Source organism: Phascolarctos cinereus, unplaced genomic scaffold, assembly GCF_003287225.1.
Source record: "Phascolarctos cinereus isolate Bilbo 61053 unplaced genomic scaffold, phaCin_HiC Scaffold_1;HRSCAF=81, whole genome shotgun sequence".
NCBI lineage: Eukaryota > Metazoa > Chordata > Mammalia > Diprotodontia > Phascolarctidae > Phascolarctos > Phascolarctos cinereus.
This window is the reverse complement of record NW_027555514.1, coordinates 263,525,641-263,540,033: the sequence shown is the minus strand read 5'-3', so window position 1 is coordinate 263,540,033 and position 14,393 is coordinate 263,525,641. Positions and strand designations below refer to the sequence as shown.

General features: G+C 41.4%; 1 protein-coding gene across 1 annotated transcript in view; it reads left to right on the top strand.

Annotated features, from left to right (window-relative positions):
* Positions 1-458: 458 nt before the first annotated feature.
* Positions 459-14,393, top strand: part of CEP83 (centrosomal protein 83) — a 113,391-nt gene continuing 99,456 nt past the window's right edge. The window contains 2 exon segments of the mRNA XM_021006437.2: positions 459-835; positions 6,525-6,607. The gene's annotated coding sequence lies outside the window, so the exon portion shown is untranslated.

Below are 14,393 nucleotides of genomic sequence, written 5' to 3'. Positions count from 1 at the left end.
ATACCGCAGGTGCCTAATAAATGCTTGTTCCCTTACTGCCCTTTGCTCAGTGACTTTTAAGGGTGTAAAGGGATCCTGAAAACAAAAAGTGGGGTCTAGAGGAGGATGGAGGAGCGCGGAGGAAAGGTCCAGCTCCCCAATCTGTCCCTAAGCTCATCTTGCCCTCGGGGCTACCTTTAAGGCTACCTCCTTTCTTTCCCCTCCACTACTTCCGGCCTCCTAACTCAGCTCCAACCGCCATGGGCCTTTCCCGCAGTTTCAGGTTTGAAAGCGCGCCCTGCGTAACCCCTCCCTCTGACGTCACCATAAGAGGCGGAACTTCCTCTCTTTCCCCGAATCAGATCGCGAAGGGCGCAGAAAAGACCTGAGTCGACTTCGCTGGGGAGCCGCGGGGCAGTCCCAGCCGCCTAGGTGAGCGCTGGGGCTGTCCCAGCCCAGCCCGGACAGCCAGCCGGCCTAGAGAAGCAGCCAGGCCCTTCTGAGACGAAGGCCGCTTCGGTTTCTCAGCTCGAGGGTCTCCGGGAGCTCCCTAGGACCGGGAGTGGGGGTGGAGGCGGGGGCGGGGCGATATCCTGCGAGGCCTTCTGCGCGTGCGCCTGCGCCTGCGCAGTGTGTTCCTCTCACTGGGTCCGTTAGTCCGCGGAGCCCGCGCGTCCTCGAATGTCCGGGGTGGGATGTTAGCTTACCCTCCCTGCGTCCGAGTAGTAAGCCCCACGGAGGCCCCGGGTTGGAGCTGAGGGCATGTTGGCCGGCGGCGGCGATGTCCGCAGCCTTCACACCTTCCTCCCCTGTCAGGTGTGCGCGCACACTTTGAAAGGACCGTGGAGGAGCCGTGGTAGGTAACCTCGCTTGGGGGAAGGGTCTTGGCCCCGCGTGGGCTCAAGGCCAGCCAGTCAGCCCCACCCCACGAGTGGTGTTGCTCACCTCCTTGGACGCCCCTCCCTGGGGGCGTCGGGCATGAAGGACGTGCAGGAAGTGAGGGATGGGGAAAAGGAGATGCTCCTTCGTTCACCTTTATTATAGGTGCCGAGCGGAGAGGTCGTGGAGCCCGACCCCTTCATTTTACAGAGGGGGAAACTGAGGCTGAGAGAGGTCGAGAAACGTAATAACTTAAATCTAGAACTAGAAGGGACCTTAGAGGTCTTGTGGACCGATTTCCTTAATGTAAAGTTAGGCAAACTGAGTCTGAGAGAGGTAAAGAAACTTGTTAACTTAAATGGAGAACTAGAAGGGAAATTGAGGCTGAGAGGTTAACTTAATATCTTTAATATCTTAAATCTCGAACTTGAAGGAACCTTAGAAGTCATGTAGCCAGACCCTTTCAGTTTTGCAGGATTGGGACCCAGAGAGATTAAGCAATTTGGGATCATAAGATCGTAGTTTTAGAGCTGGAAGGAACCAATCTTAGAGATAATATTTTTTGCCCATGAGGAAACTGAGTCTGAGAAAGACTGAGAGGAACAGCTTCTAAGTTTCCGAGACAGAATTTGGTGTTAGGTTTTTCTTACTCCCAAGTCCAGCACTTTCTCCATCAGGTCACCAAGGCTAGACAGAGATAAGTAGATTAGAATCAGTAGCATCTGACTTCAGATCTGGGGCTCTTTCAGAAGTGTGGTGTAGTGGAAAGAATACCTAATTTGTATTCGGAAGACTGGTTCTAGTCGTGGTTCCGCTGTCTTAACTAAATCTTGTAGAGTTTATGGTACTAGAATTGAAGGCAGGGAACATTTTTTTTTAAATCCCCAGCCTAACAATGCCTAGAAAGTATCAGGTACTCAATGAATACTGAATTTAGTTAAATGTGTGACCTTAGACAATTCGCTTCACCCGCTCTTGGGTTAGTTTCCTCATCTGGAAATTGAGAGAATTGGACAAGATTGTCTTTAAAAAAAATTCTTGTTCTAAATCTATGAGACTATAATACAGTAGAACTTACTCTCCTAGAGAATCAGGACTGTTTCATTTTTTTGCCTTTATATCCCCATTGCTCATCACTGTGTTAGGCACATAGTAGGTTCTTAATAAATGCTGGTTAAATTGAATTATATCCTATTATGGACATAGGCTTAATGTCAAAAAAGAATGCTCTTGATCATGTAGCTGAATTGACTGAAGTGTGTCAGCCACTTTTTTTAGTCTGTGATAGAAAGATACATAGCACTTTTCCTTAAGGTCATTTATGACAGTAATATTGCCTGTCATGATGCAACTCCATTCAGGGACCGTTAAAATCTTGAAGTTAATTCCCCTGCTCTGATTGTTATTTTGCTAAACTTCTAGCTTCCCACCTTCTAGCCAAACTTAACTGACCCACTCTTTTTAAAATGTAGACTGCTAGACAACTTTGAAGTGGTGGGTGAAACCTTATTTAAAGAAATTTAACTCAGTTCTGAATTTTCAAGTAGAGATGATTAGTGTTGGGAGAGTGCAAAATATGTATTTAATGTTCTTAATGACATTCTTTTTTTTTTATAATATCACAGATATGTTAGGTTTTGTGTACACAAATTACTTGAATAGGTCTAAAACTTAGCAACTAGGTTTTCAGATTCTTTAAGCAATGTTGCTTGGCAACAGCTTATCTGTAAGCAAGTCTAATATGCAGTGAGCATTTGCTCTGCAATTTAATTTTTAAAATGAAATATTTTACTTGCAGTTTATTTTTGGATTCAAAGGAACCTAGCTACCACAGTGTTCAGTCTGTGAGTATATTGATTTATTTTTTAGGTGATTAAATTGATCTCTGTATTTCTCTGGTGGTAGCATTTGATCCAAGCGCAGTTTTGGGATATTTTTACACTCTTCTGAAGTTTTTAAGGGATGGTACCAAATTGTTGTAGGGAGGCATACTTAGATTTTGACTTGCTGTTTGATTTCAAGAAACAGGATAAGGCATGGAGACTGTATTATTAATGTTATAGTGGGTTTTTCTATCTCTAGTCACATGAAGAATGATGCTGATCTTTAGGAACCTTTCCCAAATAAGGACCTGGTCTACACAGAGGAGTAGACAGAATCAAAGTATGACTAGATCGAGTATGTTTAAAGATCTGTGAGCAGAGCTGTTTTATTTCAATTTTGTGTCTGTCCTCAGTGCCTTATTTGATAAATGCTTGAATACACTGTTTTCCTATGCTCTGTATTGGGAGACTGGGTTAGCCCTGATAATGAATTCAGTGTAGATAATTGTTTTAGCTTCTTTCTTAATTCTTTGAAAATCTTAATGACACCTTGCATTCCAAATCACCTTGTGTTCTTTTTTTAAAGCCATTCATGTAAATGATCTTAATTTGATACTCACTGTGATCTTATGGAGTAAGCAGGGTGGATAATATCCCCATTTTTCAAATGAAGAAACAGATCCAGAAGGAGCAGTGATTGGACCAGGGTCACATGGTTAGTAAGTGACAGAACTAGAATTCAGGTTTTCTTTTGAGTGCTCTTTCTTTCTTGGACAGCGGACACCCCGTGTTACTGAAGTAATCAGGTATCCCCAAGAAAAGTAAAGAAAGGAGAGACAGGAGGGAAAGAAGAAACCTAAAAGAACCACAATGGATAATCAGCATTTAAGGAATCAGGATTCATCTTTTGGGGGTATTCAAGGCACTACAAATATAAAAGAACTTGGAGCAGAACAGAAAAATTTTAAATAATTACAGGAATTATTTGTCAGACTTATTCTAAGTTTTCCTGTTACTTTCTGTTTGACCTAGTTTTCTGTAATGGATAGGAAGTTTGGGAGTGTTCTATAGGGGATATCCTTACTTAAATCTTTGCAACATTCCTTTAGGGCTGAAGGAATTTTGAACTGAATCTGCCTAGTACCTGCAGAGTAATTTTGGGGTATGTGGAAGGAACACTAGATTTTTGAGTGAGAAAACTTGTGTCTAGATTTTGATTGTCACTTGCGATCCTGGTCAGGTCATTTCACTTTTCTAAGCATTCATTCCCTCATCTGTGTGCGTGAGGGATGGAAGGAGGAGTGACACAGTGGGACAGTTTGATCTCTAATGTCCTTGCAATTCTGATATCCTGTAGTCTTGTGGCTCCTGAGACAGGATCCTAAGACACTGGCTACTTCATGGGGTTCTTCTTAATCTGTGGTCTGTAATCTTGTTTATAAAATGCCTGGATAACTATGTTTTAATATAATTGGTTTCCTTTGTAATTCTGTGGATTTTATTTTATGCATTTAAAAACTTCATTTTGAAGAGGGGCTCGGAGCTTCACCAGACTGCCAGAGGAAAGACGTAAAAGCGGTTAAGAACCTCTGTTCTGCATGCTGCTTTGTATTTTAAAAAGCATTTTAATTTCATTATAATTATACTTTGTAAATTGTTCAGAATGGGTTAGATGCCAGCGTTATTATTCTCAAATTTATTATATATTGAATATGTATAAACACACATACATACAAATATATGTATATTTATGTGTACAAATGCCTATACAGGTGTATGCATGCACACACTCACATACACACCTTAAGTGGTTACTACTGCATAAAGTTCAAAATCCTTAGTCTCACATTCCAAGCCCTACTCAATCTTCGACCTGTGTTTCCAGCCATGTTATTCTAATGTGAACATTATGCTCCCACCACATGGGTCATTCACTGTGTACGCGGCCTGTGCCTTCTACCTTTTTGCCTTTGCTGATTCAAACTCTTCCTCAAGCTTGGAAGGCTTTCTCCCACTTTCCTGCCCAGCTGAAGTATGTCTCTCTGTTGCACCATCCAGGAGCTGCCCTAGTCTAACCCTTGTTTGGCAGTTGGCCCAAGTTACTTTGTATTGTTATTTATTTTTTTATGTCTATGTCCTGTTTCTCTAACTAGATTGTAAAGTCCTTGAGGATAGTGAACATGTATGAAACCTTTTTGTATCTTCAATGCCTTATGCAGCTAAATAAATGTTGGATGATGGTGAATGTGAATGTCCATGTAGTGTTTTTCTCTTCTCTACCCAACATCCCTTCTTTCCTTGCCTTGCTCTCTGTTTAGTGGTATTAGAGAAAGTTGAAAGTAGAAAAAGTAAATGAGGAAGAGTCATAAGTGAAAGAAAAAAGAGAGTGTAAAGAAAAGGAATTTGTTAGAACTGGGAGGAAAAGTTCCTGTTCCTAGAAAGTTTAGAAAAATGTGAGACTTTCCCATGGTAATAGCCCCAATGAAGATTCCCTCAGGGTTGCTGCTCCAAGTAGATTAGGGTTGGGAATTTGGTCGTTCTCTTACCTTTTCATTAGTTATTGTTTTGTAACATGAAAAAGTGTAAATTAAATATTTTTTCCAAAAGTGAACCTAGAATCTTAAGAATTTTATCTTTTCATTTTCCTCTGTGATCACAATTCTAACTGTAACAATATTTATTGAATATCAGATTATATTTAGATTGTATTGTAAGGTTAATTAAGAATTTATTTCATGTCTATTAGCATTTATATCCTTATCTGGCTCCCTTAAGTTTGGAGTCTGCTCAGATTGCCCACATTTCTTTCAACTAAGCTTCTGATGTCATGGAGGAAATTATAACTATCAAATTTAGTAATGTTTTTGTTTAGCCTGGGGCAGGAAAAGCAAGCTTAAAGGATAGGAAAAACAGCAAACTCTCAATTGCTATATGACTCATGAATTATGAATAAGTATAAATCATGGTATTGAGGAACCTAATGGATCATCTAGTCCATTTCTGTTCCAGGAAGTGGTGCATCTAAAGCCTTTTCTCCCCAGCCCCCCCCCCACTCCAAGAGCTTTTTCTTAAAAATCTTCAGAGAAGCAAATTCTGAAATTTTGCTCAGAAACATGTTTCTGCATCTAATGCTAATTTTTAAAAAAGATGTATTAGGTAATGTGTTTTTTAATACAAAATAACAATTTGAAAATATTTTTGAAACTCTTATTTTGATCACCTCAATCATTAGAGCTTTATGTCCATTTGTTAGCCTGTTTGTTACTCCAGCTTCCTAGTTACTGCCCAGTAACAAAGCTACAGTATTACATAGCAACCATTTAACACAGTAACGGTGGACTTGAGGGATTTGTCTCATGGGTCTTTCCTTTCTCCTCCCTTGCTTTCTCTTTTTAACAAGGAGGATTTTAATAACCATTGCTGAAAGTTGTTTTGCAGTAAATGAATCCTCTTTTTTAACCTTTTAACTAAAAGATAGGCCTAGGACATGGTTGGAACATAATCCAACAAAGGTTGACAAAACCACTAAATACGAGGCGCAAGTAGTATATGTACTTGGATAATTAAATTTTATGAATGGAAGATTAATTATGATGTATGCAAAGAACTCATTAAGGGAAGGGTTCAAATAAAGGTTACTCATCAACCTGGATGTAGAAAGTTTGAGCAAAACTGATAAGTAAATTTTAGGAATCAGATACTTGTAATACTTGACCAGAACTAGGATGACTGGAACTTAATAGTGTCCCTTTTAAAGGCTACATGTAGGGCATTGCATCTTAGTTCTGAAGGGTTAGCTCAGTGAGCAGAATTCATTTCATTTAATTCTTTATCCTGTTCTAGCCTAGAAGAATAGTACAACCAGAAGCCTCTGATAGATGTCACCAGTCTTTGGGACAGGAAGCTGGGTGTGATGTCAGCGACAGGTAGGAAGAAGCAAACTGGTGTTTTCAAGATCTAAGTACAGCAGAGAGTGGTGATGGTGCCTCAACTTCTCATCCCAAGTCTGGACTTGTGGATAGCTTGATGAAACCCCACATTTTCATGAAACTGAGAGCTACATAGCCCACATGTATGTACACACATACATAATGCACATGTGCATATATGCATAACATATATGTATGCATATATAATCCTAAGAGTAAGATATTGCTTTCATCTAGAGGCAACATAGGGACCCGGTGAATAAAACACTGGACTCGTTGAGATTATGTCCCACATTAAGGAAAAGCCTCAGTCTTTGTACAGTCTTTCTGTTATAATAGGAACTATATAGGATGGGGCTGTGTTGCTTTGTCAGTGTGTCCTAGATTTTGGCCAGATGTCGTAGAACTATAAAAGTTATAAACTGACTATAAAATTGAACTAAATTAAAATTCAAACTAAAATTAAAATTTTAGGTTTACGTACTTTTTTGTTAACAGCATTTAAAATTTATTAATCAAGTACTAAAAATTACATTACCTAAAAAAAATGCCCGTCTCCAAATATTGTTCAGTATTTAATGCACAGCATTGTAAAGGTAGGGAAAGCTTCACTATACAAATCTCTACAGAAATCTGTACTTAAAATAGGATAGGTTAAGTCCAATATGCATTATCTTCCCTATCCAAATCCTGTTGTCCTTCAGATTTTATCTGTTTAGTGAAAGCTTTCTTAATAACTTGAGCTTCCGTGGAACTCTCCACTTCTGACCTTCCATACTTCTTAGGGTCTGTAATACTCATTTTGGCATATAGTTTCTTTTGTATTTTCAGATTCCTTCATGAACAATTATTTTCTTGCAAACATTCATTGAAGATTTTGTTGTAATACTTTTATATCCTCCTTGGTGCACATACATAGTAATCTCTGTACTTGTTGTTAAATTGAATTGATCTCCCTGATTTAAAACCCTGTGACATTCTAGAAGAGATTAAGGATCAGAAAAACCCTACCTTTATTCATGAACTAACCTAGGGGTTGAATATTACAAACCTTGGTTCACTTTGTGTAATATAAACTGCCAGAATAAATTCCCTCCTGTTATGAAAAATAACAGAACTAGGTGATATAACATTCATTTATTCAATAGTGTTTCTCACACAGAAGCAGAGTGATCTAAGGGTTAGAATGCTAGGCTTCATTAGGAAGACCCTGGTTCAGTTCCTAGCTTGAATCCATTGGCTATATATCTGGACAGATCATATAATTTTTTTTTCTGGCCCCATTTTCTCACTTGTAAAAGGGGAATGAAAGGAGTACATTCCTTACAGAGCTGTACTGAAAATCGAATGATGGGTTATAATGTGCTTTGCAAACCTCAGAGTACTATATAAAATGTGAACTTTTACGTATAGGACAATGAACTGGGCATTGACATTTTAGGAAAGATAAGATATGTTCAAATTACTATAATTTAAAGATAAAAATGTGATAAATACCATAAGAGAAGTACAAACAAAATGCTATGGGACTGTAGAAGAAGGGTAAATTACTTCTGGCTAGGGGCAGAGGGAAGGCTTTGTGTTTCTCAAGAAAGTTCCCAGCTGTCATACTGTGCCTCCCTGACAGGCCCATAGGCAGAGCAGAGCCTCCAGGCTCTGGGTCCTTTCCCACAGCCAGGCAGAAGCCTTCAGTGGCATTTGAACTGAGGTGAGATCTAAGGAATCAGTGCAGTTTTGACCTGATGAGAGAGGCAGATGAAATAGAGTAAGCAGTGGCAAGAAGGCAAGAGAGTTTGTGTTAGTGGCAAGGATAGTTTGTCAGGAAGATAGAGTGTGTAAGGAAGAGTAGTGGGACCTTAGGCTGGAGGGATAGTTTGGGAGTATTGAATGCCAGGGAGAGGTTGTATTTTATTTGGTATACAGTGAGGAAATTTTAAATGTTTTTAGTTTTTTAGTAGAAGACTGACTGGGTAAAGATGCCCTAAGCTATCACAGTATCTTTAGGGGAATTAGCGTTTTCTCAGAAGCGATCCAAGAAGCTCACTGCTTTCTTACTCTATTCTAACAAAAAGATCATTGAGCCCCATGGGCCAGCTTGGTTTCCTCAGTTCAGAGACTTGTCATATCCAATTGCTGACTACTTTTCTGCATCTGCTGAATATATATTATTTATTTTGTTAAATGTTTCCCAGTTATGTTTTTAAAAATAATTGTCATTTTCATTTTTAAAAATTTTAGGTCCCAAATTCTGTCCCTCCCACCCCTCCCCCATCTCTTGAGAAGGCAAGCTATATGACTTACAGGTTTTTTGCAGTCTTATGTAATACTCTTGGCCGGTTGGTAATCTCTATAAATTTGTGGTAGGCTTTTTGTGTCCCACTCATTGCTCTAGTTAATCACTGGCTAATTAGATACTTCCTTTCTATCTTTCCAAAGAGGAGAAGGGAAAGATAATTCATATCAAACAGGCTTTTTGTTGTTGTTGTTTTTTCTATCAGGAAAAAAAGGGAATAATTTACCTCCCCAATTCACAAAAGGCAAGAACATAATCACAGTTTTGCTTTAAAAAGGTTATTCTGGCAAGAGTGTTTAGGATTGAAGGAGTGAAAACTGTTGTGAACTTTAGATCAAAGGTCTTGAGGTAATGCCTGAACTCTGGTTACAAGCAGAATGGAAAGTGGAGAACACATGTGGAACTCCAGGTGTAAAGGGCTTGGAGTGATAAGACTGGCATCCACACGGGGGCCAGGATGCATTCTGAGCCTGCAAGTCTGGATAACTGGGAACTGGAGGTTGGCAGAAAAGCTGAGAAATGAGTGCGTTAGCAGGGAGAGCAGGTTTTGTGGCAATGATGAGGAGTTTGGTTTTTGAAGTGCTGGCAGTCCACCTAGATCGATATTTATTGTCTGTACTTGGAGATTCAGGAGAAAAATAGAGAAATACCGTGGTATAGGGGAAAGATTCAATTTAATAGCTAAACATTTTGTCTGTGCAAGGCACAGAGATGAGTCAGGAGATCTAGGCCCAAATCCTGACTTCCCAGTTGAGGATGTGACATTGGGTAGGTCACTCAGCTTCTCTGAGACTCAGTTTCTTTATTTGGAAAATGAGGATAATATTATTCAAGGTACCTACCTCACAGAATGACTGAGAGGAAAACAAAATGTAATTATTGTAGAATCATAGAACTGAAAGAGACGAATCATCTAATCCAATCTTTCATTTAACAAATAAGGAAACTGAGCCCCAGAATGGGGAAGTGACGTGTCCAAGGTTACATGAGTAGTGAGGGGTATAGTTGGGATTTGAGTCATGATCCGCTCCCAACAGTCTTTGCACAAATACCATTGGTTTGAATGTGGGCTGCACTTCAATAATGAAATGTCTTGAAATTAAACATATTAAGTGCCTACAAGGTACAGGGTACTGTCCTAGCGACTGGGTATCTTAAGACAAAAATGAAAACCAGTGCCTGCCCTCAAGGCCCTTCCATTGTGTGGGGACAGGTGTTAGAAAGGTCAATAGTAATTTACTACGTAAATTACGTAGCAATTTCAGGAGGGAGAGAAGCACTACCAACCAGGAGGCCATGCAGGGCTCTGTCCGAGGTGGCCCCGATCGGAGTTTGAAATGCAGCCGGTGATTCTAAGATGGGAGGCGAGGAGCTGGTGCCTTACATCCCTGGAGAGCAGCCTGTGCAAAAAAACAGCTCGGAGTCAGGATGCAGGGAGTTGGGTGACAAGCATTCATTAAGTGTTTAATATGGGCTTTCTGGGCTAAGTGAGAGTATTCAGAGAAGGACAAGAAGCAGCCCCTGCCTCCAGGAGCATCCAGTTTGACTGGAATGTAGGCGCTGCAGGATAACAGGGACCTTGACGTGGAATCTTTGGGAACCTTTAAGCTTCAGCTTCCCAGAAGCTTTTACCTGGGTTTTTGCCAAGGTAGGATCCCTAAATGCTTTTTCTTTAAGGTTTTATGAATGTTTATCATTTCTTTGTTTTATTCAGCCCCTAGTTTGGCTCTGGCTGTCTTTCCATATGGAATCCTGTTAGTATTGGTGCTAACAAACAGTTTTATATGTTGATAATGATCTTATATAAGTGAGTAAGGTAATTGGTTCATTTTTATGGTGGAAAAATTGGGACCTTGGCAAAGTATGTAGCACCTGGAGTTGGGTCCTGCATTGTGACTTTTCTGGTGCCTTTCCTTCTCCTTGCCCCCTTCTCCCTCTGCCTGGTGATCTACTACCTGAGAAGGGGTGGGAGGAGAGAGAGCAGAGGGCTGAGAGCTCACGGGTCGATTTTGGAGATGACATTTCTGACACGGTGGAAGCTTAGTGAGAAGGGGAACTTTGGTTTCTGTCCTTGGTTCCTCAATACTTCACACATAGTAGTTAATAAATATCTGCATTCCCTCCATCTAACAACCTTGCTGTAAGTTAAGTGGATGTAGTTAAAGAATGACTGTCATCATGACAAAACAATACCAGATGTTGAATAGTAAGTGTCAGCACGAGGACGGAAACCTAGATCATGCCTGTCATCCTGGAAAGAGCAGGTGCAGCTTGTGAGAGAGAATTCCTGCACCGCTTGATTCCATTCTTGGACAGTGTAGTGCTTCCATGCACAAAAGGTACAGGGCTGGACTAACAGTGAACAATCTGTGATGGTTAGAGATGGTGCGTTTCAGTTCAGTGCCTCTGTTTCCTGTCAGAGGCAAATGTTGTTGAGGTGCTATGATGGAGTGCATAGCATATGGAGCGAGAAAACCCTAGATGAGATCCCATCTCTGTCACACTGTCTCTCTGGGCCTCAGTTTCCTTATTAGTAAAATGAGGGAGTTAGACTGAGACTGTCCAACTTTGAATGCTTTGAAATGCACTGATGGCATATAAGGTGAACCAGTTGCCTTGCTCTGGCTGCCAGTGGGAATGAGGGCTGCCCCCAGTCTCCCTCCACTTCCAGAAATTACCTGCCATTTACCGTACATAGCTTGCATATGCACTGTTGTACATGTTGTCCCTCCCAATAGAATGTAAACTCCTTAAAAGCAAGGATTGTTTTGCTTTTCTTTGCATCCTCAGCACATGGCACACTGCCTGGCACACAGTAGGTGCTTAGTAAATGCCTGTTGACTGATTGGAAGTTAATGTGAAATCAGTTGTGAAAGGCGGGGCGATTGTGCCAAAGAGAAGTGTTTGTATTTTTATTCTAGAGGCAAGGGGGAGGGAACCGCTGCAGGAGAGTGTGAAGCAAGGGCATGCTGTGGTCAGACCTGTGCTTTTAGAAAGCAGTTTGGCCCTGGTGAAGAGGACGGATTGGAGATGTGAAACCAGAAGCAGGAAGACTAACTTAGGAGGCCAGGGTAGTAGTGTGGGTGTGAGGAGATGGTTCTGGGTCATGTCTGCGTACATGGAAAAGCAAAGGGCTATGTATGAGAGTTATGGTGATCAGACTTTCTAGGACCTGGCTGTTGATTGAATGTTGATGGTGAGGGTGGGAGGTGTCAAAAATGGTGCTGGCATTGCAAACTGGAAGAATGGTGGTACCCTCAATAGAAGTAGCAAGGTTTGGAGGAAAGGCAGTTTCAAGAGAAAAAGATGGAAATGTTAAGTTTGAAATCCCTGAGGGACATCCTAGTGGAGTGGCCTAGGAGGGAACTGGCAGTGTGGGACTAGAGTTCAGAACAGATGTAGAGATTTGGAAGTTAGCAAACATGTTAAGCACCCTCAAGTACCTTATATTGTGGGAGGGGACAATATGTATATGTCTAAGTAAGGTCAGTTCTGTTAAAACTTGACACGTATTCCTAAAAATCACTGAGTTATGAAAAATCATGTAATGAAAACCGCACCGCTTATGGGCCAAATGGAGTTTAGAGATACAGCACTCAAAATTTTGTCAGTGACACATTAAAAAAAAATAGAAACCTAAAAAAAGGCTAGCACAGTTTTATACCTGTTACACGGTTGAGAAACACATAAATACGACATTAAATAATGTCTGTGTCTGAGGCCTTGGGCTGTACCTGGGGTGGGTTCCCACTGCTCCCTCAAGGAGAACTGGCAAAGTTGACATCTGTGGACAAGAGGATGGGCTGGCAGCAGCTTGAAAGTGCTGAAGTTCCAATAGGCTCCCATTGGACACCCCCCAGCCATGCCAGTAGGTGGGGTAGGGAGTGGATTGAATGGGTGAAGACCAACTCTCTTCTCCCCACCGTTCCTACTCTCCAAGGAGATTTACAGGAAATATGACACTTTATTTTGAAAAAATCAGAAGGTTTGCAGCTTGTGAGTTATTGTGGAGTGGTGCCATTTTCTGTATTCTTGAAATCCTGCATAACCAGATGTGAAATTTGCAGAAATTCTCATTATGCTTAAGTTGTTCCCTAATATATCAATAACGTTGGAACAAATTTACATTTTCAAAGCAAGTGTTATAACAGAACTAACCATATAGACAAAACACGTATAAAGATATTCAAATTTACCTTGGTGGGAAAAGCACTTGGCCCTTGGGGGGTAGGAAAATTAGAAAAGGTCTCAGGTAGAAGGTAATAATTGTTTCAGGTAGAAGGTGGTAATTGAATTGAGTTTTGAAGGAGACCAGTGAGTCCAAAAAGCGGCCTAGAGGAAGGAATGCAGTCCAGTCATGGGGACAGCCATTGCAGAGCCTGGGAGGTGGCGTGTTAGGTGTGAGCCCCAAGAAGCCTGGCTTGGCTGAACCGCCCAGTGCAGAGGGGAGGCAGAAGTGGAATGGTGCCAGGCTAGGAGGAGCTCCGAAGGACCTCAGAGGAAGTCCTGTTTGATCCTAGACAGTAATGGGGAGACGAGCTTTGAGTAAAGGGATGACATGAACTGGATGGTTTTGTGGAGAGTGGTTTGGGATGGTGAGAAATGAGGCCAGAACAGTGATGAGCTAGGCCTGAGCTAGGCGGGGGCTCCGTGGGTGGCTGGGAGCCCTGCTGTGGAGGTAGAAAGGACAAGATTGGGGAGTGGGCTGTGTGAGAGTGAGGAGCACAGGGTAACTCTAGGTTTAGGAACCTGAGCACCTAGAAGGCTGATGCTTTCAATAGACCTAGGGAAGGTAGGAAAAGGACTAGAGTGGGTCTGGGAGAAAGACTTGTGGGAATGAAGATGCTTGAGTGAAATTTAAGATGAGTTGTCCAACAGGAAATTGGTGACATGAGCCTGGAAGATCAGGACTGGATATATAGAACTGGGAATTATCTGAATAGAGATGGTAATTGAACCCATGAGAATTGAGATTACCAAGTTAGAAAATTTATAGAGAAGAGGGCCCAGGACAGAGCCCTATTTTCCCTATTCTAAATGAACAGTGGATGGAGGATGGTGAAACAAAGGAAGACAAGAAGGTTTTGGATAGGTAGGAGAGAGCAGTGTCACAGAGCCAAGGGATGAGAGTATTCAGGAGGGGCATATCTCCTAGTAGACCGTATGACCAACAACATTATTAAAATCTGCAGCCATGTCTGAGAGGTGAAGGACTTAACTGAGAATAGGTCATCAGGTCTGGCAGTTTAGAGACTGTAGCTGTCTTGGAATGAGTAGTTTAATTTTAATGGGTCATTGAGTCTGAAGGTAGATTATAAGGTGTTGGGAAATGAGTGAAGGAGGGTGAAGAGTGTAGAGAGCATAATAGTTTGAGGGTAGACGGCAGAGTGAAGTGAAAGTCTTTAAGGATTTGGGAGACCCAGTTAGGCTTCAGGGAAGGTGCAAATAGATTAGGGGAGATTGAAGATGAAAGAAAGAGGGAATGATGGA